This window comes from Brienomyrus brachyistius, chromosome 4 (genome assembly GCF_023856365.1).
Source record: "Brienomyrus brachyistius isolate T26 chromosome 4, BBRACH_0.4, whole genome shotgun sequence".
Taxonomy (NCBI): Eukaryota; Metazoa; Chordata; class Actinopteri; order Osteoglossiformes; family Mormyridae; genus Brienomyrus; species Brienomyrus brachyistius.
Genome location: NC_064536.1, coordinates 41253523 through 41278227, shown reverse-complemented (window position 1 = coordinate 41278227; position 24705 = coordinate 41253523). Strand labels below are relative to the sequence as shown.

Sequence of the window (24705 nt, the reverse complement as noted above, 5' to 3'; positions counted from 1 at the left end):
TATATAGTGCTAAATAATATTCCATATATTTCCCCCCTTTGGGACTCCAAGGAGTCCCACACACAATCCTGTCCATCCAGCCTAGGAGGGAGGGCAAAAACCCCATGACCCAGGGAACTTCCACTCCCAGCCCGCCACAGGCGCGGCCCCCCTTCGGGGTCCATGGCAGGCATGGCTCACAAACTACTAACACTGAGAGTCAACCAACGGCAGCACAGGGGGTACATCAGGAAAGGGAAGGGAGGATCGCCATACAATGACCTCCCCTGGATATATTGCATATACAGTAGGACTACAAAATCTATTACAAACCCAATACAAAAACAGATATATGTAATACAAAGATAAGTAAAAGGTTAACTAATAACATTGCAGACTATTATAACGGACAGTCTGTCCTAATCGGAAAAAATCCCAGATGTCGTGGGAGGCAGCCACGCTGCAGGTCTCCTGCTCGGAGTATTCACACACGGAATGGCCGAACTTCAGCTATGGGCAGGACTGCATCCAAGGTGTCTATGTCGCCATCCATTTCTGTGTTGGTCCAGGAGGATGCTGCTCCAAACGGTCCTCCCACCACTCTAGACATTGCAGCTATAGTTGCCTGCCGGGACAGTGCTCTCCCCACTAGGGAGCGAACAAGAGGAACTACACAGCAAAAGATTAGTAGCAGAGCAAAAATGAGCACAGCACCCACACAGAGTGCTTTCATAAGGGCTTGCTGCCAATTGCCCCACATATCATACCACCAGTCAAACAACCCGTCATGTTGTCCTGCATTACTTGCCATCTCATCCTGTAACCCCTGCAACTTTCTCATAGCCTCAGTAAAGGAACCATCCGGGGCTGTATTATTAGGAATAAACGTACAGCACTGATCCCCAAACAGCACACACACTCCCCCTTTTTCTGCCAGGAGCCAATCCAGGGCCATCCTGTTCTGCCAGGTCATCAGACTGGTGGCCTGAAGCTGCTCCCCCAGAGATGCGAGTGCCCCCTGAGTATAGTTGGTAAACCTCTGCTGATTATAGTACAAATAATTTATCCATTCCACATTTTTGTTAAGAGTAGGCCAGATTAATATTGATTCGAAACCAGCAGCTATCTCACTTCTCGCCTGATATTTCTCTGGAATGCCCCTCGGCTGGCCAATCGCATCTATATATACATTGGGATCCTTCTCATAATTTGCAACAAATCTGCGGGACCTAGATGGTCGTCTTCTAGAATATATATCCGCCTGGCTTGCTAACATTACCCTAGTGCAGAGGCCTCCCCAATTATAGGGAAGAGTAGGCCTCAATCCACCCTCTTTACCACACAGGCACCACACATCTGCCAGGGGCACACTCTGGTTTTCTAACGCATCCAGCGGAACACGTGATAGTTCTCCATTCGGTACTCGGGGACCTTTCACATCCCAAACAGTTCCACAGGTTCCCCAGAAGATGCCTACCTCCTCTGGCCCATCATTTGTAAAACACTCATAAATAAGTCCCTTGAAAAAACTCAATTTGTTCACCATAATATCTTGCTGTCCCCCTTCCCAGGGCTTAAACTGCCCACAATGCTTTTCCACCCTGTAAGCATATTTAGTATTTCCCTGATATATCAGACACTTATAGGGGCAGTATGGTATGCGCTCTGACTGGTTAGATATGGGTCTGCAGTCTTTCTCAGGAGCCTGCCCCTCCTGACACAGACTCTTCCAGAATCTCATAATCCTCTCCATTTCCCATTCTTCACACCGTTTATTAGTGTATGGGAACAGGACTACCCTAACTGAAGGGTCAGGACCTGCACGCAACACACAACCCTCCTGTCCTAATGAAGCAGCGGTATACTTAGCCCATTTATACCACAAATTTCCAAGCGTACGTTTTGCTAATCCTTCCAGGTCTATTTCATCCTGGTAATATTCTACAATTTGCTCACTCTCCTCACTCCCATATCTCCTCCCTATCTCTCTCCGCTTTCGCTCATTGTTATCTGAGAGGTTATTCAGCATTAAAGGACAAGGCTGAGTCAGTGAAGTCAATTGTTCTGAACTCACCTGACCTGTGGTCCTGCTGTGCCCCCAGACCTGAAGGGCCTGATATATCATTAGCATCACCAATATCATCGCTGTCAGCCCTACCAGAACCCACAGCTTCGTGTTCTGTCTGGAGTGGCTGGTCTGCTTGCGACGCTCCCTCTTGACCCTCAGTCTGCTCTGAACCTGAAACTGGCTCCTCTCCAAGTTGTGGAGCTCCTCTGGGAGCTCCATCAGGGCCATCTGAGCCAAGGGCAGCTGCATCCTCTGTGTTGGTTTCAGTGACTATCTGCCTTTCGTGCAGTACTCTAGTGCAGTGGTTCAAATGATACCACGTGTTACTCCTTTCTGCCTGTACCGCTGTTGCTGAGGCTCGTGTCACCTTGAAGGGTCCCTCTCGTCGGGGCTCGTGCCACTTTCGCCGGAACACTCGCAGGTAGACTTTATCTCCTGGAAAGATGACTGGCTCCTCCCAGTCTGTGTCTTCTTTCTGTGCTTTCTCCTTTTCCTGTTTGGAAATAGCTTTGTGTATTTTGGTTAAAGTCCTCATGTACAACTTTAATTCATCCCCCAGCTGATCTAGGCTGGGTCCCTTATACGGCCCCCTCCAAGTTGATCCAGGCATTGGTCTCCCTGTCAGCATTTCATGCGGAGACAAATGCGTCACCCTGTGCGTTTCCATCCGATACGCCATCAAGGCTGTTGGCAGTGCAACATCTACCCAGTTAATTTTCATGGTGGCGCAAATCTTATTCAGCTTCTGCTTAAGTGTGCCATTCACTCTCTCCACCATGCCCTGCGACTGAGGGTGATACACACATCCCAACCTTTGTTTTATTCTCAGCTGTTGAACCACTAACTTAGTAACTTTCCCCACAAAGGCAGCTCCATTATCAGAGCTTATTTCAGTTGGTATCCCAAACCTCGGAATCACCTCTCTGATCAGGAATTTCACCACTGTCATCGCCCCCATGTCCTTGGACGGTATTGCCTCCACCCATCTGCTGAACCTGTCCACAATCACAAGCATATATCGCTTTCAATATGCTGTTTTTCCCCATGTCCACATAGTCCATCACCAAGTGTCTGAACGGTCCCTCAGGCACTGGAATGTGCCCTATTGGGGCCATGATTGATTTGCGCACATTGTTTTTAATGCACACTTCACATTCGGACAACCTTGCATCCACCATTGCTTGCATCTGAGGTGCCCAGAAACCTTGTCGTGTAATTTTCCGTAACACCCCCCCCCCCCCTTGCGCAACGGTCAAGACCATGCGCATCCGTTATCAAAATGTTCACCAGAGACAGAGGTGCGGCCAAAAGTCCCTCATGGTTGTGATACAGACCATTAGCATCCTTAGAGGCCCCCCTTTTTAGCCAGACAGAGGCCTCATAGGGACCCGCACGCTCCTGCAGGGCCACCAGATCAGAAACAGTAAGGCTCTACAGTCACCATAGGCAAAAGATGAGCAGCCCTGACCTGCACAGCTGCCCTGGCTGCCGCATCAGAGGCCGCATTGCCTTGAATAACAAACTCACGACCTCTGCGGTGGGCCTGACACTTAACAACAGCCAAACGCTTAGGACGCATCATTGCATGTAGCAACTCCAAAATCTGATTATAATGCTGAATGGGGGAGCCGTCACTTTTGCGAAGCCCCCTTTGCTTCCAGACTGCTCCAAAGAGATGGCATACACCGTGTGCGTATGCAGAGTCTGTGTAGATAGTAACCGTCTTATGTTGTCCTCGCCGGCACGCTTCAGTCAAAGCCTTTAGCTCCGCTAATTGAGCGGAACACGGTTGTGCCGCTGGCTCTGAAACGAGAGTGTAAAAATCATCACCCTGTGCCTGAACTACAGCAAACCCAGCCTTTAAGGCATCCCCATCTCTCCAACATGAGCCGTCCACAAACAACACCATCTCGCTATTTTCAATGGGAGAACTCTCCAAGTCTGCTCTCAGTTTAGTGTAAACCAAAGACTCTGCCACACACTCATGTGGCTGCCCCTCATCCTCCAGGGGAATGCTGTCTGCAGGGTTTACTGTAGTGCAGCGCTTTATTGTCACATCCGGGTAAGTGAGAAATGCAAAGTACGCTAGCTGCCTTGCTGGGGTCAACACAAATTTGCCTTTGTCAATAAGGTCCACCACCTTATGTGAAGTATAAATTGTCACTGGATAACCCATCGTGATGGCAGTGGCCTTTTCATAGCCTAAATAGGCAGCCACCACTCCCTGGAAACAGGGTGGGTATCCCTGAGCCACATTGTCCAGCTTCATGCTATAGTATGCCAATGGCTGCTTCCGTCTGCCAGGACACAAGTCCTGAGTGAGCAGAGCTGTTCCAAAGCCGTCCTTCCTGTTCCTGACATACAGATAAAACGGCTTGGTGTAGTCTGGGAGGCCCAGAGCAGGTGCATTCTGTAGCTCCTGCTTGATAGATTCAAATGCTACCGAGACCTCATTTGTCCAAATTAAGGAGGCCTTCAAATTAGTGTGGCCCTCCTCCTTTATCAGTGCCCACTACGGTGCCACCTTCACAGCACAGTCCTCAATCCAGTCCATGCTGAATCCTGTCATCCCTAAAAAAGTCAGCATCTGTGACACAGTCATGGGTTTCGGAGCCTTAGTGATCCCCTTTAACTGTTCTGCTGCTATAGCTTTCCTCCCATGGCTGATCTCACGCCCCAAGTACGTAACCTGCTCTTCGCAGTACTGCAGCTTGGCCTTGGACACCTTATGCCCCCCTTTCGCCAAGACCTTCAGCAACTGCACTGAGTCCTGGTGGCAGTCTGCCAGCGTTTCAGCACACAACAATAGATCATCCACATACTGTATTACTGTACTTTTTAAATTCAGTCCATCTAAGTCTGCCTTAAGCACCTGATTAAAAACATGCGGCGAATGCTTAAATCCCTGTGGCATCCTCGTGTAGGCATACTGCTGACCCCTGTAGGTGAAAGCAAACAGAAACTGTGACTGTTCTGCAAGGGGCACACTGAAAAACGCTGAACACAAATCCATCCATCCATCCATCCATCTTCCAAACCGCTTATCCTATTGGGTCGCGGGGGGTCCGGAGCCTATCCCGGAAGCAATGGGCACGAGGCAGGGAACAACCCAGGATGGGGGGCCAGCCCATCGCAGGGCACACTCACACACCATTCACTCACACATGCACACCTATGGGCAATTCAGCAACTCCAATCAGCCTCAGCATGTTTTTGGACTGTGGGGGGAAACCGGAGTACCCGGAGGAAACCCCACGACGACATGGGGAGAACATGCAAACTCCACACACATGTGACCCAGGCGGAGACTCGAACCCGGGTCCCAGAGGTGTGAGGCAACAGTGCTAACCACTGCACCACCATGCTGCCCCCTGAACACAAATCCACAACTGTAAACCATTTTGCATTGGGGGGCACATTTGTCAACAGTGTGTGTGGATTGGGAACTTCTGCTGTCTGATCCTCCACTACCTCATTTACTGCACGCAAATCATGTACCAGCCTCCACTTTTCACCTCCTGCCTTTGGCACAGGCAAGAGGGGGGTGTTGCAGCAGCTAATGGTAGGCACCAACACTCCTGCATCCAGTAATCCCTCTATCGTTTCCCTTATACCTTCCTCGGCTTCAGGTTTCAAGGGATACTGGTTTTTCCAGGGTGGTGTGCACCCTGGTTTAAGATAAATTTCCACTGGGCTAGCTGAATTTACTAGGCCTACATCTATCGTGAGCAGTCCACACCTCCTCAGGCACTTCTCTTTCCATTTCCTGCCAACATTCCTCTGTACTTTCTTTTGCATCACACTGTACTCCTATCATGCTCCACAGCCACGGATCTCTGGTGTCTAACTTCAAATCACCTACAACCTTTGCACTCCACTGAATCCTTAACATCTTCTCTCCTGCCGCTGCCTGTACGCCTTCACGCACCGTCGGCACCCAAACCACCTGCTTTGCTCGCTGCATCATTTCTCCCAGATCCAGCATGGACTGATTAAAAGCCATCGCTATGTGGGGCTCCGTGTCTGGTATGTTGTACCATTCTCCCACTATTCCCATTTTCCGTATCGGAATGGCTACTCCCTCAGGGCCTAATATTATCCCGTCTGTTATCATGTACATCCTTTCTTTCTCCCAGCCAGGCAGAGACTCTATGAGCTGATCCCACTCACCCTTTATTTCAGGATCACTGAATTTTCCCCATCGCAACAAACCTATTGCTATATTTGTTCCTGTATAAATGGACTCCACTGTCCTAAAATTTCCCAAATTTTTCCAGTAACATCTTCAATCCCATATGAACTATACTGCCCTTTATGGAACAACAAATTTTGTCGCATGAGGCTGTACTGTCCACTGAGCACCTCTACACCCCCCTCTGTACATTTTATGTCTATCTGCAGCTGACATAAAGCATCTCTGCCTAACAAATTCACTGGGGTGTGCTCTGATATTAGTATGGGCATATTTACATTTTTGTCCCCTATCTTAATCTCCACTGGAGCAGATTTTGGAATATGCTGCACTTGTCCCGAGAATCCTATGGTCCTGACCTTCTCAGCGGACCGGGGGATATGACTGGCATCTTTTAGTCTTACACAAGTGTAGGTGGCTCCAGTGTCTATTATCATTGGAATTACTTTGCCATTTATTTGAACCCGCAGCATCGGCTCAGCCTCAGACCCCTTACTCAACATTGGCATCTGAGATACCCCTTTAGGATTCTCTGGGCACCCCTAGAATAAACGTCCCTGGGCCCATGGGTTGATCGGACCCCGTGATCTGTTATTCTGCAACTGCGGATTGCCACCCCTGCCTCTATTTGGCATTGGACCTACAGAGCCTCCTGGATTAACCGGGCCCATAGGGCGTGTCGGGCTCACCCCCTGAAAGGGTGGATTTGGGCAGACTCTAGAGGTGTGTCCGGGCTGGTTACAGTTCCAGCACACCAGCTGAAGTGGCCTGTTCCCCAGTCTTCCCATAGACTGGGATCGTCTAATTTGTGGGAAATCAGGTGCTCTCTGATCACCCCCCCACCTATCATATCTATTCTCTCTATTCCAATCAGGGACCGAAGGCCAATTAGTATTCTGAGGGGCCCCAGCGACAGGAGACTGTCGGCTGTCTACAGGCTGCCCCCGGGGGCTGGGGTCCGGAGAGACCACTGGTGCCTGGACTTTTTTCTTTTTAGCGGTCAGCTCCTCCAGCTGCATCTGATTCAGTTTCTTTGTCAGCTCCCTCTCACGCTCTTTAGCAGAGTCCTCCTCCTCTCTGTACAAGTCAATAGCATGAATCAGCTGCTCACGGTACTGCTCCTCAGGCATAGTAATAAGTCCCACAACTTGCCTTAGCCTGCTTTTCACTGGCTTAGGGAGCACGTCCTGCAGTGCCCTCCGGTACAGACCTCTTTATGCCGGATTCTGCAGGTCCTGCTCTGTCTCAGTGCGCCACTGCTTTTCTTGAGATTGCAGATAGGCAGCTGGGCTCCCCCCTCCTTTATGGGCTCCACCTTCATTTCAACCACACTCAGCCGTGGAGGAAACATTAATCGCAGCTGGTGCCAGAGGTTAGCACGGTAACCGTCAAAGGGACATGCATCATTCAAAGGAGTCCCTGTCGCCGCTGCCAGGCCACTGCTTCGCAGCAATCTCTCCATTGCGTCCACCCCCAAAGCGCGAGCCATAACTGCCTTTATGTCCCCTATCGCCAGGAGCCGACCCATAGTTTCCTCCTCTAATGCTTTTATCCACTTTCCGGCCCCTTCTGCTAAGACTGGGAGTCTGAGAAGCAGGCCCTCCAGATCCTCTCCTGCCCACGGCACATACTGTGTCTGTGCTCCTTTCACCATTAACGGAAGTGTAATCGGAGTGTACCTGGTGGGGGGCCTTACAGCCCTCCTGCTTCTCACTACTCTATCCTCTACTCCTTCCTCACTTTCTGTTTCTGTCTCCTTCTCCTGAAACTGACTCCATCCTTTAGATGGAGGGTTAGGGGTGTCCAGCAGGTGCATCAGCCCTTCTGCATCACTACCACCACTTACTCCGTACCCCACCTTTTTAGCACTTCCCTTTTTCTCAGACCCACATGCCTGGCCTTCTGTTATTAGCTCACTCTCTCGCAGTCCTTCCTCCACAGCCTGCCGCAGCAATGCACTCACTTCCCTGTATCCATCTAAACAACTTTCCGTTCCTTTCTGCTCCCTTCCTGCTTCCTCCGTCTGTGTCACTTCACCTTTGAATTCTACCTTCCCCTCTATTACTGGAAACTGACCCTTGTATGAAGGAGGTGGGGCTTCCACTAACGGGTATTGACTTTGATAAGACGGTGGCCATATTTCTTCCTTCCTCATCTCTTCTTTCTCACTTAATGCCTTTCTCATCGCTTTCTGGTCCCTTCTCCGGGTCTCTCCCTTTACTTTAAACAACCTCAAAACTTCCAGTTCCTTACGCCTTTTCTTTTCACGCCTTTCTGTGTTCTTATTAGCCTTATGATACTTTATCAGAGTCTCCATCTCCTCACACACTGCTACATCCCATGTGCCCCCTTTAGGCCACTTAGTTACCAGGGCCTTTGTTCTATTCTCCCACTTTTTAGACACCTTTTCTATCTTTGTTTTAAGCAGGGGGTGCTCCCTCCCCAGCTGCTGTACTGGTGTGTCTGCTGCCTTTACTGGGCCCTTCATTTTACTGTTTTCCTCCACTCTACTGTCACTTGGGCTGTTTTCCTGTCTGGTATAAAAATTATCAAATTTCCTCACAGCCAACCCGTGTTCTATTGTTTTCCTTTCTTTTCCTTAATAAAAATTCTCTCCCTGACTGAACCTACTTCACCTTAAAGTGTCACTGACTCTAAATTATTTTCTACTTACTCCTAACGTTGCACCCAATTATCTACGGGCACACATATACAAAAGCCTCCCTTCTCTCATTTTTATCAGCCTGATTTTACGTTTGCCTGTCCACCATGCACACGAGCCTCCTCACGCTTTCTCTGTTAAACTCTCTAATTCCATGGAAGGTCACAAAACCCCTTGTCTATGACCTGTTGTTCTCTCACAAAGATGTGCTTTAATACCCTTTATCTCTAAACTTAGTCTCTATAGTCCATAGAATATTCTAATCACATTTTATTCAAAATTTTATTTTGAGATTTGTCAAAATTCTAAACTCACCTACCTGCACTTCCACTACTATAATTGATTTTTTATAGAAATGCACAAATGCTCTATCCAGTCCCCCTGCTAGATTGATCCCTTTTTAATTTTAAGCAGTTTTATCTCTGGGGTGCTTATTTCTGCTTCATACTCCTTATCACTCAACTTATCCGTCAAAAATATATGTGCTTTTTCTCTGATTCAACCCAAAAATGCATATATGATCACTTTCCCCACTTCTGCATAACAAAACCAGTCTGATCCAGCAGACCTTTAAAATCCCCACACCTTCTAATACTTAGGCTCTCTCTGGCCTTATTACTTTACCAATATTTTATTTGCAACACAACATAACCTTTGCTTAAAACAATTCCTTAACAACTTGGCAATATCTTTGCATCACGACATAACAGCACTTTTCCCCCATAACTTGAAACACACGGGCCCCTCCCTTAGGGCCACCCAACCTTTATCAGAACAGGGAGACCCCCCTCTCTTAGGGCGATGTCTCTGACTCACACTAATCCAAGAACCTGCAGCACAAACACTGGCCCTCTCTCAGGGCAATACCTTTAAATCACTATTAAACCTTCAAGGCCTCTCCGCCTCGCAACAGTATATCAAGCCCTCAGGGTCAACTTTCCCCTCCTTCAAGGCGCGTATCTCTGAGGGAATATCCACACGTGACCCTTCCTTTAGGGATTTCTCTCACATCACACACACACTGGGCCCACTGGACACTGCACAAACAGCTCTCTTATCTTTAGTTCTTTTAATCGGCGAGTGCCCTTACCGGGAGGCCCTGCCTGGCGGCGTATGTCCCCAGACACCCCCGTCTCCGTCTCCCTATTCTATTTCCCTATTCTATTAAACAATAATAAAAAGCTTTCCTTACCTATGTTTGGGCGCGCCGCTCAAATGCAGACGGGTGTCTCCCGGTTCTCCGCCAGGTGGTCGCCTCCCCAGGTCTCTTCTCCGATCCTGTTCGTGACGCCAATTTATGTCGTGGTTTTTTCTCCTTCCCCGCCAAATCAGAAGTCAGAGGGCCGCTTGTGTAGTATCCAGAATTCAGTCTTTATTGCAACAATGAAGTTACATCCAAGGCTGGACACGTAAAGTGTGTTCAGTACTGTTTTACACCTGTTAGGTTGAAGAAACTGTTATTAATCATTTGTTATCATTTCTGTATAATCAGCAATGAGTGTAAATATGTATATACATTATTTTGTTTTCCTTTATCTTCATACTTTAGATTATATTAGTTTACACGTATCCTGAGCACGTGTTTAAATAGTTGTCCACCTGAGTAAAACCAGAACTTCTTCTTACTCTCACAGTCCTTTCTTTGTTCTCACTCCAAGACCCCTGCCCCCCATTGACTATAAATAAAGGTGCCAAGGGCAACCACCCTTTGTAACACATTCGTTTGTAGCCTAGCATGCAGAGAGTGTGGTTACCCTTGCGCAAGTAAAACTTTAAGTGTGTTGTCTCGTAATTAATAGTGTCTGCAGAGTTGGAGTGGAAAGCCTGACGCTTTCTCCAACAGAGGGTATACTGTAGGTAGGCCTGTTTGTGTCTGTTTGTGTGTGTGTGCGCGTTTGGGTGGGTGGTCATGTACATAGTGCTATAAAAACATGTTATTTTGACTTTGTAGGGACATGTTTTCGATCCCAAAAGTAAGAAGATACTGAATTTTATTAAATTCTGTGAATGCAGTCAAAGGAATAATTCAAAAAGTCTTGCATTTTGTTTGGTTGCTTACTGTTACTGCTTGGTAACTACTGCAATGTTTAAGGTTGCCATAGTTAGGATTGGGGTTACGCCCGTACAAATGAATGGAGAATCTCCACAAAGATTCAGATACCTAATCTCTGTGTGTGTGTGGATTAAGTGTATATTACATTGTGGGGACCAAATGTCCCTACAATGTGACAAAAACCTGTTATTTTGATGTTTTGGGGGGCATTTTCAGGTACTCACAAAGATCTGTAAATACAGTCAAAAAACTAACTATGCCAAAAGTCTTGTATTTGGTTTGGTTACATATGGTTAAGGTTAGGGGTTGGTAGGGGTTAAAGTTGTCATGTTGGGATTACAGTTTTCCCCATAGAAATGAATGGAGAGTCCCCACGGTATTATAATTACACACCTGTGTGTGTGTGTGTGTGTGTGTGTGTGTGTGTGTGTGTGTGTGTGTGTGTGTGTTGTGTGTGGTATCAGATCAGTCCCTGAGGCCTGAATGCTTTTCCAGATGCTAGGAGAGTGAAAAGATTATGTGAGGGGTGGGTGCGGTCATCCACAATGTTGGTGGCTTTGCGGATGGAGCGTGTGATGTGAATGTCCATGATGGAGGGGAGAGAGACTCTAATAATCTTCTCAGCTATCCTCACTATCCGCTGGTCTTGTGATCTGAGGCGAGTCAGTTCCCAAATCAGACCGTGATGCAGCTGCTCAGGATGCTCTCAGTAGTTTCCCAGTAAAATGTTGTGAGGATGGGAGATGGACTTTTCTCAGCTTCCGCTGAAAGTAGAAGTGCTGCTGTGCTTTCTTGACTATGGAGCCTGTGTTGAGACAAACTTGTGTGTTGTTTTTGTTTGTCACATAGCGTAAAAATTGCCTAAGGAATCAAAAATGTGGTTCCATGGGGTTCCAGACAGTGGCCTTTTTCGAAGACAGTGAGACTAAATTTTATACCTAGGTGCACCAGTTATGACATTGGTCAGGTAGGCTGTGGTCTGTTAGTTGGTGACAACTGGCTGGTGATCCATGCAACCCAAGCAGAAGTGAGCAGAACTTGTATCAGCCAAAAAGACAGGAGCCCCCAATCAAACACCACATCCTTTGTCTTTTGTTGTTTCCATAGTAACACTGACACTGTCTCCATCCACACCTGTCACCTCCTGTTTGCCCACTGACAGCCCTGGAGGACTTGAACACACAGGTAAAACACTCAAAGATTTGCACAGCAATGAAATGTTTATGAATATCAGCCCATTACAACATACATACTGTATGTAAATGTTTGCCCAATAAAGTGACATTTTTTTACATATTACTTATCATATTTAACCTCATGAAGTCGCCCGATTTAGCTGACACTGTTACTTCTTCCAAGTCTCGTTTATCATATTGAGTTAAATTAAAATGCAGATTTTTGAAATATTAAAACATTTTTTCCTTCAGTGTTTGTGTTAAGGTCCTTCCTTTTTGACTCAGTGACATGTTACATACTGTGCATCTCATTGGCTACAGTCTGCAGTACAGACATCTTACCATCAGTGACTGACAGATTAACCTGATCAAAGAGGCTCCACTGATCTTCACACCACACCAGTACCGATCGGAGTCCTCAGCTGTCAGATTGTTGATGGTCACAGTGAAGACTCGCTGGTCAGGATCATCTCTGACTGACACTTTACCCTCCTGTGGAGAGTCAGTGTGTACTGTGGGAGTACATGACCTCACAGCATGCCATTTGTACCAGTATTTCACGTGAATTTTATATCTGTCACCATAGGAACATGGGACTGTTACAGATCATCCTCTCTGTACACAGACCCATTTCACTGTCGACACACCATCAGCACCTGTGGGGAAAATAATTAACTGAATAAGGATTTTCCACCTCATGACATCTCTAACTAATGATGCTTGGTTTGTGTAATACTTAGATTAGGTCATGTGTAATTAACAGAACAGTGATGATGTATAAAACTCAAAGACCATCATTTTACTATAAAAACAAGGAAAACAAAACTAGTGTCTAATCTTTGGAAGGGCTTCAGCAGGATGTAGGATCGGGAATCTGAGCCTGGCAGTGTGTTCTAGGGTCTGAGAGGAAAACCAGGACCTTAAATCCCTAGTAAAAGGCCTAGATGAGGTGAATGAATGGGCTTGTCACTGTGTGGGATGGCCACACCCCTTCAGTACTATGGCCTTACTTGTAAACATATCCAGTCCTGTGATACAGGCCCTCTCCTATTCCCTCTATACATGCTTCCTTTGGGTTCTATTTGTGAACGTTATTATGTAAAATATCATTGCTATGCTGGTGATACGCAGCTCTATCTGCCATTAAAACCTGGTGACTGCTGCTCTCTGGTGGCCCTTTCTAACTGTCTGGAGGATATTAAGAACAGGACAGCAATGACTTTCGTCCAGATTAATGAAAACAACACAGAGGTAATGAGTTTTGGTCACTCAGGGTCTGTTCATGAGAACAATTAGGGCCTCATTCAGAGAACTTCCAGTCACATACAAAAAATCTTGGTGTCATCTTTGATTCATCACTGAGTTTGATAAACAAATAAATGCTGTTGTGAAGGGGTGTTTCTGTCAGCTGAGTTCAATAGCCTGGCTTAAACCACACCTTTCAGCCAAAGACCTGGAGAGTTACTCCTGCTTTTATCCTGATTGGGTTACTGCCGTTCTCTGTACCCAGGTTTACAGTTACTCCTGCTTTTATCTTATCCCCATTGATTTACTAAAATTATATATTTTATGTAACTTTGTCCAATGTCTCTGGTTGTATTACGTATTTCATGCTTTTATTGTACTATTTTTATCTACAGCATTTTGGCACAATATGTATTGTTTTTTTTAATGTACTTTTTCAATAAAATCACTTGACATGACTTATACAAAAAGCATTTCAATGTATTTTAGTTCAGCCATTTATCTTGCACATTCATATTAAGTACAGGGTCAGTACAGTACTGGGAGCATGGAGCTGATCGGAGGCAGCACAGGGCATAAAGTCGGGGAACACCCAGGACAGGATGCCAGTCTGTCACAGGGCAAACACTTACACACAGTCACTATGGGCACTTTTAGAGGCACCAATTCACCTGAACCACGTGTCTTTGGACTGCGGGAGGAAACCAGAGAACTGAGAGGAATCCAACGTGGATACAGGGAGACCATGCAAACTGCCCATGTAACACCCTGAATAAAGGGGAAATCTAAATAAACACATCCATGCACGATGCTTCCTCCGCGGTAGCATTACCGAGAATATATGTGTATTATTTTCAAAACATCTGCAGAGATGCATCGTTTTGTCCAAAATAAAATATTCCAACAATTAAATATGCGTTTATAAGGTTATTCTCAAAACAAAATATTGCACCAATTATATGCTCTTTCAGCTCCGAATGTAATTCCATTCTGCTGTACAGGTAAATAAACACTAACATCTCTCACTTTTCTTAAAACAGATAAAATCAAGTGTAACAGGTAAGTATAACAAGGGTCTATTAATCAGTAAACATGACCTTAAATTTACAAATGAGAATTTACAGAAAATAAACAAAAAAAATACATATAGCATGTGTCCCTTCGTATTATCCGTTTTTTATCATGGCGACTGACTTAAGAAGTGAACATACGAATAAATGCATAACAAAGTACACCCACAAACATACCAAAACCCAAATGCTTTGTGTGCGTCTTACTGAGCTTGACCTGAGCAGAGCGCACACACTATACAACAAGCTGGCCTCAGGTCGTTCTGTTCCCGCCACTGGGGAAGAAGTTTCAGCTAGCCGCTTAGCCATATACTGATTAACAATTTACAACTGACAATACAGCTTCAAAACACACTCAACATACAATCGACATGTTAATAAAACACAAATAAAATAGCGCAGCAAACATATTAACAATTCAGGAGCTAATATGCTCATATCGTACCTGAATAAAGGGGAGTGTAAATAAACACATCCAGGCACAATGCTTCCGCCGTGGTAGCATTACTGAGAATGAGGCATCGCGCTGACAGTTTCCCCTTTCCGGCCTCCGCAGACATAATCAATCAACCCGTTGTGAGCAGTAAGGCTCAACATATAGACAGCAAGTTAAATATGGATGTATAGGCAAGTATAATTTTTTTTCTTTAAAAGCTTTTAACCCCGTCAGCCCATTTTTAACGTTTTAACTTCTCTCATAGCTTTGACATTTTAACCTTTTTTAAATAAAACTTTGTTTTTATCTGACATTTTATATTTATAATTATGAATTTATTAATGTATTAATAAATGAATTCTGCTTTCCCTCAATGACCGTTTTATTTTTTTAAAACTACTGTGTTACAGCTTTCTAATAAAAATTAATCTATCTCACCCACAAAAAGCTGGGCCAGATATCGAAACCACAAGCCCAGCTAGAGGTTAACTTGCTCTCCAAACCTGCTGCAGAGTGAAAGACAACCAGGTCTAGTCTCAACCCCTGAGGCTGATCGTGACCACTGATCTGGACCCCCTTGCCTTCTCACTCTGGATCTTCAATTCCATGTCACTCATCCCCCTCCCTCTGAGCCTCAACACCAACTTCTAGAAGAAAACATCAATATTACCTTTATCTTGCAATTATTATACTTTTTAACACCACATCTGTCTGTGACAGACAGGTTGACCCAAGACCAAGCTACGCCCTGCCCTTAGTACCCCAGTTGACATCCCTGATGGATCATTTCATCCTTTGCCTATGCAAGGAGGGAAGTGATGAGGAAACGCCTCCTTCTGTTACCAAAGAACAAGGGATAAGTTCTTTTCCTAACTTCGCTGGGTGTTTCACTGTGGGAGATACAGACGGCTCCCAGAATGCACTGCAGTATCCCGAATCAGGAAACTATAAACACCCAAAAGCTGATTCTTACACCAGTTCTGAGGGATTGGCTTCCAACACTGCATGTGCACAGACGGCCCTGAGACAGCCAGCCTGTAAAAACACACAAATGTGTACAATGTAGCTCAACTTGCCACATTACAGATATCCTGGCCTGACACCCCCTGAACAAGGCCCATGATGTGGCCACACCCCTAACAGAATGGGCATCGTATCGCACCGAATCACACTGCATCACAATAGGGGTAAATGACATCGAATTACGTTAGTAGTTTCTTCATATGTGTCTTAATGAATCAGATGGTTGCCAGTGCATTGAGATGTGTATCACATCAGCCTTAGTGATGGAGAGGCACACCCCTAATGTATAAGTTTAGGGTATAGCTTGTACAATGCAGTGAGGAAGCCTCTGGCGGGACAGTGATTTGCCCCTCTGGGGTGTGCCTCAGCAGAGGAAAGAGGAGGGGGGTAGAAAGCTGTCAGCTCCAGTGAAGAGAATCTGTAGGCCAAGTCTGCAATATTGTGACCACCAGCATGACTCTAAAAAGGATGACACTTGTATCCAAAAAGGAGGACTACAGCACAGAAAAGAGGACGGCATCTGTGTGCATTGGTTCCCATATAAAATTTGGTCAATGATCAGATTCCATTTTTTTAAACTAATGTAACGCCGGTGGGGCGCATATCCCAGCATGCCCCGCGTACAATTGTAAATAGAAGGACCATGACAGGCACCCAACAAGCACCGAACCCAAATACACAGATGGGAAACACAATGTAGTCAGATGCTGAACTGCGAAATGCACATGCAGTGAGAGATTTACACACACTAAATACACGTTAGGATCGGACAGGGTATACACACAAGACATGGGCAAAGTGTAAAGTGAGGTAGACCTTCAACAGCACGTCAGTCCATTGCAGGGCAATGGAAGCTGGAGAAATGCCATGTGAACAGCAGAAATGTGGTCATACAGGATGTGAGGGTGAGACTGTGTGCTGTATACAGAGGGTCTGACCTCACGGCTTTGTTTCAGTCTTTAGTATTGTGATGACATTGTGATAGCCCAGTGATAACTATACTGGATGGGTGGTACCCCTTTAAAGAGCAAGGGGAGATGGGATACCATTGTGGTATGCAAGCAGGTCCTCAGGGTTGTCACACATGTTTTTGTGAGGTGTACACTACTGGTTGCTTGAGCCCCTGGATGAGACACTGGTCAGTGCCCTGCAGAATCGCTGTGGGCAGTGTGAGGACTTCTGCCCTCTCAGTTAAACAATAGGCGCAGGCACTGAGTCAAATGAGTCTCTCTGCATCCTGGCTAATGATATCAAGGGGTTGTGTAGGCGTGTCTGTGCTCACATGGCTCTATCAGTACAGAGTGAACTGGCCAGGGATCAGTTTATCCAGACACTTAACCCCAGATAGCTCACATTCAGACACAGCCAACCCACCCTTGTATGCATGTCTTTTCTTTTTGGTAAGAAGTTGAACTTATGTTTAATATGTTTTATAGTAAAACAATTAACTGGAAAAGAAGGATGTTATTTTCTTTTATGAAAAGACTGATATTGAATACAATAGGAAATGTATATTAAACCTTTTTAATTTACATGGGAAATATTTTATTCATAGATGTAAATATGGACAAAGAAGGAACCCAGGATCCAGGACTTTAAAATCGAAATGGGACTTTATTTCCAAACTCTGCATGGATCAAAAAACAGAAAAGCTGTTAAGACCATGGATGCATTTTCAGCCTTGAGCTTACCGTTAAAACTTTTTCTCCTTTTTCTATTCTGTGCATTTACCCCTGTCTGTATCTTGCTGTATTTCGTTTTGTTAAGTGTGTTCAAATGAGAACATCTGCATGTTGTTGTTTGGAATGCTTAATAATAAATAATAATAATAAAAAGAGTATCATGCGTGCAGCCATCTTTGTTTATGTACGGCTTCAGGGTACAGCCATGTTTGTTTACATTCTTTTTTTTCTCCCAAAAGCTTTATTAACAACATAAAATTCAGAACAATATACAGAAATACAAATTCTCATGGCCGATGTAAGAACTATAAAGAATAAGCTAGGGGGCAATCTACCGAAAAAAAAAACAAAATAAATACACAATATGGGAGCATGAATAAAAAGGGACACTTTAAACAATAGGTTTTCATTAATCTGATGTGAGATGATTCTAGCGCTTTTCCAGTTTTTTTTAATCTACTTAAAAAAGGATATTACAATTTAAATTTATTCAAGAACCAGGGAAAAGAGGGCTTGTTACTCCTTCACTTACTACAGTGTCTTTGTTTACGTTCGGCTTTAGGGCGCGGCCATCTTTGTTTACATTCGGCTCCAGGTCGTGGCCATCTTTGTTTACATTCGGCTTCAAGACGCGGCCATCTTTGTTTACATTCCAATTAAGGGCACGGCCATCTTTGTTTACGTTCGGCTTAAGGGCGCGGCCATCTTTGTTTATACTCGGCTCCGGGATGCCGCCATCTTTGTTTAAATTCTTTTAAATTCTTTTTTCTTTGTTCATACGAGGAACGGTTACTTGAGCTAAATCTGTTCAGTCTCAAGCAAAGGAGACTGAGGGGGGACATGATCCAGGTATATAAGATTCTAACAGGTTTGGATGCTGTTCAACCAAATAGTTACTTCAGCATTAGTTTAAATACACGAACTCGTGGCCATAGGTGGAAATTAGCGGGAGAACATTTCAAGCTGGATTTAAGGAAGCACTTCTTGACACAGCGTGTAGTCAGAGTATGGAATAGCCTTCCTGATAATGTAGTGCAAGCTGAATCCTTGGGTTCCTTTAAATCAGAGCTAGATAAGATTTTAACGACTCTGAGCTATTAGTTTAGTTCTCCCCAAGCGAGCTTGATGGGCCGAATGGCCTCCTCTCGTTTGTATAGTTCTTATGTTCATTGCAGAATAGAAACCCACAAATGCAGCTCCCTCCACCAGCAACGCCAACCAGCTTAAGCGCTTCTATGCTGAGTTTGATATGGACAATAAAGAAACTGCCACAAAATCCATGCCCCCTGATGACCAGCCCCTTATAATTCCACCACCGTTGTGGGGTCCGTACTACAAAGAGTCAACGCAAGGTAAGCTGCAAAGTGCAGACAAATTTACAACCTACCCTACCAGGGGGTTCATTTGAAGCTGGCACCCGGCGATATTTCGCCGCCTGTGGGTAAGTACATAGCCGGCTACTTTCAGTTGTTGAAAAAAAAAATCTGCCTCTGTTACCAGAATCAAACGATCAGCACTCGGTGCCACAATAAAAGATTTATTTTTCAGAAATTTCCGTGTTCTGTCTAGGCGCAGCCATTAATTCTTATCTTCGTTTTGATTGGCTATTTTTGGCAAGTTTTTATTCTGCGTTTTCTGATTGGCTGATTGAGGCAAGTGGACAAAATGGCGTCTAGAAAGCGAAGCAGCCTTCTTGACCAGTGGCTGCAACCGAGCGCGAAATTGCCCAGGACTGAAGGAACTGAAGGTGAGTTTAATACTTAATAAAGTGAGACCAGCATGGCGTAACACTATACTATTTCATCCCGGTGTCGTCGCTTCGTTTGCTGCATGCATTGCATTGACATACGACTCGACTCGTCGACTTATTCACACAGTACAGATGCACATGGATCAGACCAGCAGCAGACGATCAATATCTTCGTTCGTTTGAGCCAACATCGGCGTAAAATTGGTGAAGAATATGGGGAGATATTGCATGACACTGATTTTGTTTGAAAGCTAAGGCCGACAGCTTATTTACAAAGTGAAATATTCTGACAAAAAAAACGACAGAACGCTGGAGCATCTGAACTCGATGATCTAGTTGTGTCTACTATTACTAGCCATATAATATACAGCGATGACGTCACGATCAGCCGAGCTTGTTTACAAACATTAACACGTGTTCCAAGTTAACCCATTCTGACAGTTTTTATACCATGCGTGAAAATTCAGTCTTTCTTAGTAAATTCAGTCTTTCTTATTTGATTTTCAGATTCATTATTTACCCTGTACTGTGCCTGTGGAATATTTCTAGCCGAGTCTTGACATGAGTGTACCTGGTAGGATTATGGAATTATTTTGATTTAGGAGACCACTGAATTTACTGAATTTAAGAAGCTACATTCAGACAGTTGTAGGTTCCTTTAACATGTCTAATAGGGTGTGAAATAAATAAAGTCATAGACATAATTTCCTTTGTCACGTTAACTTTACTTTTTTAAATGATTGGTTAATGGTTAAAAGTCTTATTTCAGACACTGGTAAGCTGACATCTTGTTGATGAAACCATTACTTGATAATTGAGCACTGCAACTGACCAGTACATCAATCATTAATCAACATAATCTGAGAATGAGATACATTTGGTGTCCTCAGTAACAGACTGCTACTACTACTTAGTACTACTACTGTATGATGAAAAAATAACCCAGAGTTTGTGTCAGTAAAATTTGGTGGAATGAGGCCTCTAAGATGCCTGAAAAAGGGACTATTAATGGGTCTACATTTCAAAATTTCCTCAGAAGGACCCCTACCACCCCCTGAAATTGGTTTACGTCTCATGTCTCAGAGTTTGCATGTCGAGTTTCCCTAAACAATGGTAGCCACCTACTTTCAAGGTGGTAGCCTCCTTCTCCTGAAACTAATGAACCCCCTGCCCTACATAGTGCACTACGTTTACTTTGTACTATGAGTTCTGTCTTTGCACCATATCTGTTTGGCACTATATGTCAGTCATTCCTGTTATTCAGTGATTTTTCTGTCCCCATAGTTTACTTACATTTTCTCTAACATGAGTCACATATTTAAAGCAAATAGCTTATATATTTAGGTCTTTATCACGTAAAGAGATATAATACATATTAAAATATCATTTTGTATATACACACCTTTTTTTGATGTATGCATTAAGGCTGCTATGATTAGTGATAGACTAATCATTAGACTAATAGATTAGACATAGTGGATGACATGTCTTTCTTCAATATCACTATGTAATTATTGGAGTAGTTATTCTCTATAGCCCTGCAGTGACATACAGTTTGTTGTTGTCAAAATTAAACTTAAACACTCAATGTGATTTTATGCAGGAAAATTAATCGTTTAGATTGTTCGACCAATCATTAAAATAACTGATAGATTAATCAGTAGAAAAATAAACGGCTGTAGCCACTTATTTGTGCACGAATCTCCATCATCAGAGGAAGCTGGAAGGGGGCATGTGACCTTTATGGAGTAGAATGAGACAGAAGAGCTGTAAAATAAATGGTTATGCTAACTGCAGTGAGGCTTCTTTCACGCAGATCTGCTCAGACTGTCTAGTCAGACCATGAGAGTCAGTTAATGAAGGAGGTTTGGATTGTCTGCTGAGAACCTGTACAGCCGGTGCTTTGTACTGCTGATGGCCTCTTCTTCACACGTGCTTTGCTGCCACCTGCTGGTTAAAAAAAATCTTATTGCATTGCTTATTGTTAAAAATTGTATAATTGTGATTATTTTGATTTAATAAATATTCTGATTTAATTAATATTTTACAAATATTTCAAACTTAAATGTAAATAGTTGTGGATTTCAGATCAGAGCTCCCCTCAGAGCCCACCAATCAGTGACCATCTTGTAGTATAATGAAAGACATGAAATTAGGAAAACAGTTCCTCCTGTCATCAGAAGCAGCACCAGCACCTGCCTGCCATCACCTGCCCACTTTGAGACTCAAATCTTAAAATATAGACAGTGTGAATTGGGACCTTGACATTTTGCTCATATCACTTCCTGTGCCGGCACTTGGAGGATGGGCTTCCCCTTTGAGTCTGGTTCCTCCCAAGGTTTCTTCCTTCTAAGGAGTTTTTCCTTGCCACTGGTTTGCTCTCTGGGGGCTTTGGGCAGGGGATAAGGTAAAGTGATTTGAGACAATGTAATGTGAAAATGCATGACAGAAGTAATGTTGAATTGAATTGAAATTAATCACACCAGCTTGTCTCAGCTGACAGCAGCTCTTACTTATCTGATGAGGGGTAAGGGGAGAAAGATATCACATACCTTCTAGTCAACATCAAAATAAATATACATATAATAATGTATTGGAAACTGGTATAATACTCACTAAATGGGACCTATTATGCTTTTCCCTTTCTATTAGTGTGTTTTATGGCTTCAGGTGCATGTAAACAGTCTGTAAATTCTTAAGACGCAAAGTACATAGCAAAGGGAGTAACTTTCACCACAGAAACCACTCTTCTCTCATCTGCCTAAAACACCTCATTGGAATTCCAGCTCTTACTTTCACAACATGATGAGGTCTCTTCATAACACAATCCTTATTGGCTGTCTACCTGCAAGTATCTGTCTGCCAACTGCAAGACAGGGGAATGAAGGGTAAGCCGACCAATCAAACCACACGGGACTCATTGGGGGTGGGATTAGACAGAGGGTGAATAGAGATGTGCATTAATGAGAAAATATGTGTTTTTGGAACACTGAAGCATGTAAACTCTATTCTTGTAGAGCCTAAAAATAGAATTATAAATTGAAAGTGAGCATAATAATGCCCCTTTAAGCAACAGTAGGCTGCTGTCTATGGTGCTGAATGCCCGAATTGGCAAATTTTACATAAAATTCCTTTATCTAATGTAACTATAACCCTCTAATTTTGTTGGCAGTGATGCTATGTGAAGTCTACTAGGTTGGTATTGAAAGGCTTACAGTGGGTAATAGGTGATTTAGATGAACCTAGATGAAATTTGACATCCAAAAGGGTTTGGGCACTCAGTTCAACTTTGGACAACAAATCTTCCCAGAAGTTTCTCTCTGTCTCTCTTGATAGTTATTTTCTGTTTCACCTGAATCAAGGAGGAATCAAATGCACAAGCACACTGTAGGATATATAAGATGCAAACCCATTAAAAAGCTTTTTGTTTAAATATTATAAAACATATTTACATACATTAATTAAGTGCTTTGAAACTTCATTTAGAAAAAGCAGGCGATGACCAGCCCAACCAGTAATTCCATCTCTGATTTTTCAGAATCTCTTGTCCCTTGGATAACTTTTGAAGTCATGATATAACTAATTTTTAGCTCTGTCTTCAACTTCATCAGTTAGATGATCATTGTGGAGGGAAATGCAGTGAAGCCATGAAACATGCTAGATTTAAATTTTTTAGGTGTTTCATTGAGACCCATTGCCAATAAGAATTACCAAAATCCCCAGGTAATTTAATTTAATAATTTAAAGTAAAAATTAATTTAATTTAATTATTTAAGATAATAAATTACCTTTGTCTTTTCTATTTATGTGTGCAGTTTCATTATGGGTTATTGCACTTAATTTTGAGTACTCAGTTACAAAGAGAATGGGTCACTCCAGTATCGATGGGTGTCCCAGAAGGGGGCCCGGCCGTGTCTCGATCTCCCGGAGAGGGAGACGGGGACACACCATCCATGGTCGCTGCTCCGGCCCCGCTGCTCGCTCCCACCCTCCAAGGCCCTTGGAGCCCTCCAGGTCCTGCTCCTGCCCTGTTCCGCACTCTGCCGCTGGACTACTGCATCTGGGCACTTCACTCTATATTTACATTTATTTAAATTACTTTTTTTTTTGCTTTTTAAAAACTAATCCCTTCCTTATTCCCTTTAGAGATATTTAATATGATTATTAGGATAAAATATACCATGTCAAATTCAGTGTATACGTGTCTACTTGGCTCATAAAAATGATTGACTGAAGTCAGCTTCCAAAAACCATTGGCGCTGTGTGTACAGTGAGTCGTGTCATTTGATTTAGGCTTAAAAAGCTTTTGTTGAAAAAGACATACTTCGCATATACCTATTTTGTGTCAAGTGTGTGTAGATTGTAAAATGAGAGTTAACTGTAAAATCACCATACATCCTGCGAGAATTTTCATTTTAGTTATGACTTCAAAAGTTACCCTGATAAGGAATTCTGTACAATCACTGGCAACAATATGAGGGTTACAGTTAAATTAGGTAAAGGAATTTAATGTAAGATTTGCCAATCCAGGTTTTCAGCACCATGGACAGCAACCTAGTGTTGCTTAAAAGGCCATTATTATGCTCATTTTCACTGTTCAAAACTTCTACTAGAATAGATTCACATGCTTCAATGTTCCAAAGACACATATTTACCCCAAACACTGTGTTATTACGCATCACCGTAATACTGACTAGCAATGACAAAATGGCATAAGGATTTACAGACAGACTTTACAGACAGAATTGTGTAGTTTCCCTTAGACAGAGAGATACATGGTTTACGGGCTTGAAAGCAGTTAGATCAACAATATCCAATCAGGCGGAAATGCAATAAGCACCAACTAAAGATGCTGCTTCTGATTGGACCAGCTTCAAATTTGTCCCTCCCTGACAATCAATTCTGGCTTTCTTTCGTTGAACATAGTCTTAAGAATAATCATTTTTAGGTGGTTTACTTTTACAAAATTACAAAATTATTGCCGGTTAAACATAAACTTTCTGATAGAGAGATGGTGCAGAGATAAGCAGCATCTCTTCAGATGTTATTTCTTCACAATTTGTTTTGTTAACATATTTAATTCAATAGAAACTGGTGATGTAGAAATGGATGTGTGTTGGATAAATTTTGTTATGTACATGTGCTTGTTTCCTTCCTCTGTTTCTATCTTCACTCCAGATCCCACACATCTCCAGCCCGCTGTTCCTGGGAAAAGCCACCTGCCAATTATCCTTGGAGCAGCAGCCATTCTCAGGATCTCCTACATCACAGATCACCTAATAATCACAGGACCTGTCGACGACTGGAGAAAAGGAGAAACACTGAAGTACAATGGGCATTTTGCAAGCTTTTCATTATAGTAAATTACAT

The 24705-nt window shown here is 43.7% G+C and overlaps 2 long non-coding RNA genes across 2 annotated transcripts in view; both read left to right on the top strand.

Annotated features, from left to right (window-relative positions):
• Window positions 1–24705, top strand: part of LOC125739764 (uncharacterized) — a 216646-nt gene that overhangs the window by 2223 nt on the left and 189718 nt on the right. The window lies entirely within an intron of this gene.
• Window positions 18348–24643, top strand: LOC125739760 (uncharacterized). Its single transcript, XR_007397293.1, has 3 exons — window positions 18348–18434; window positions 18761–19332; window positions 24514–24643. It is a non-coding gene; the product is annotated as an uncharacterized LOC125739760 (long non-coding RNA).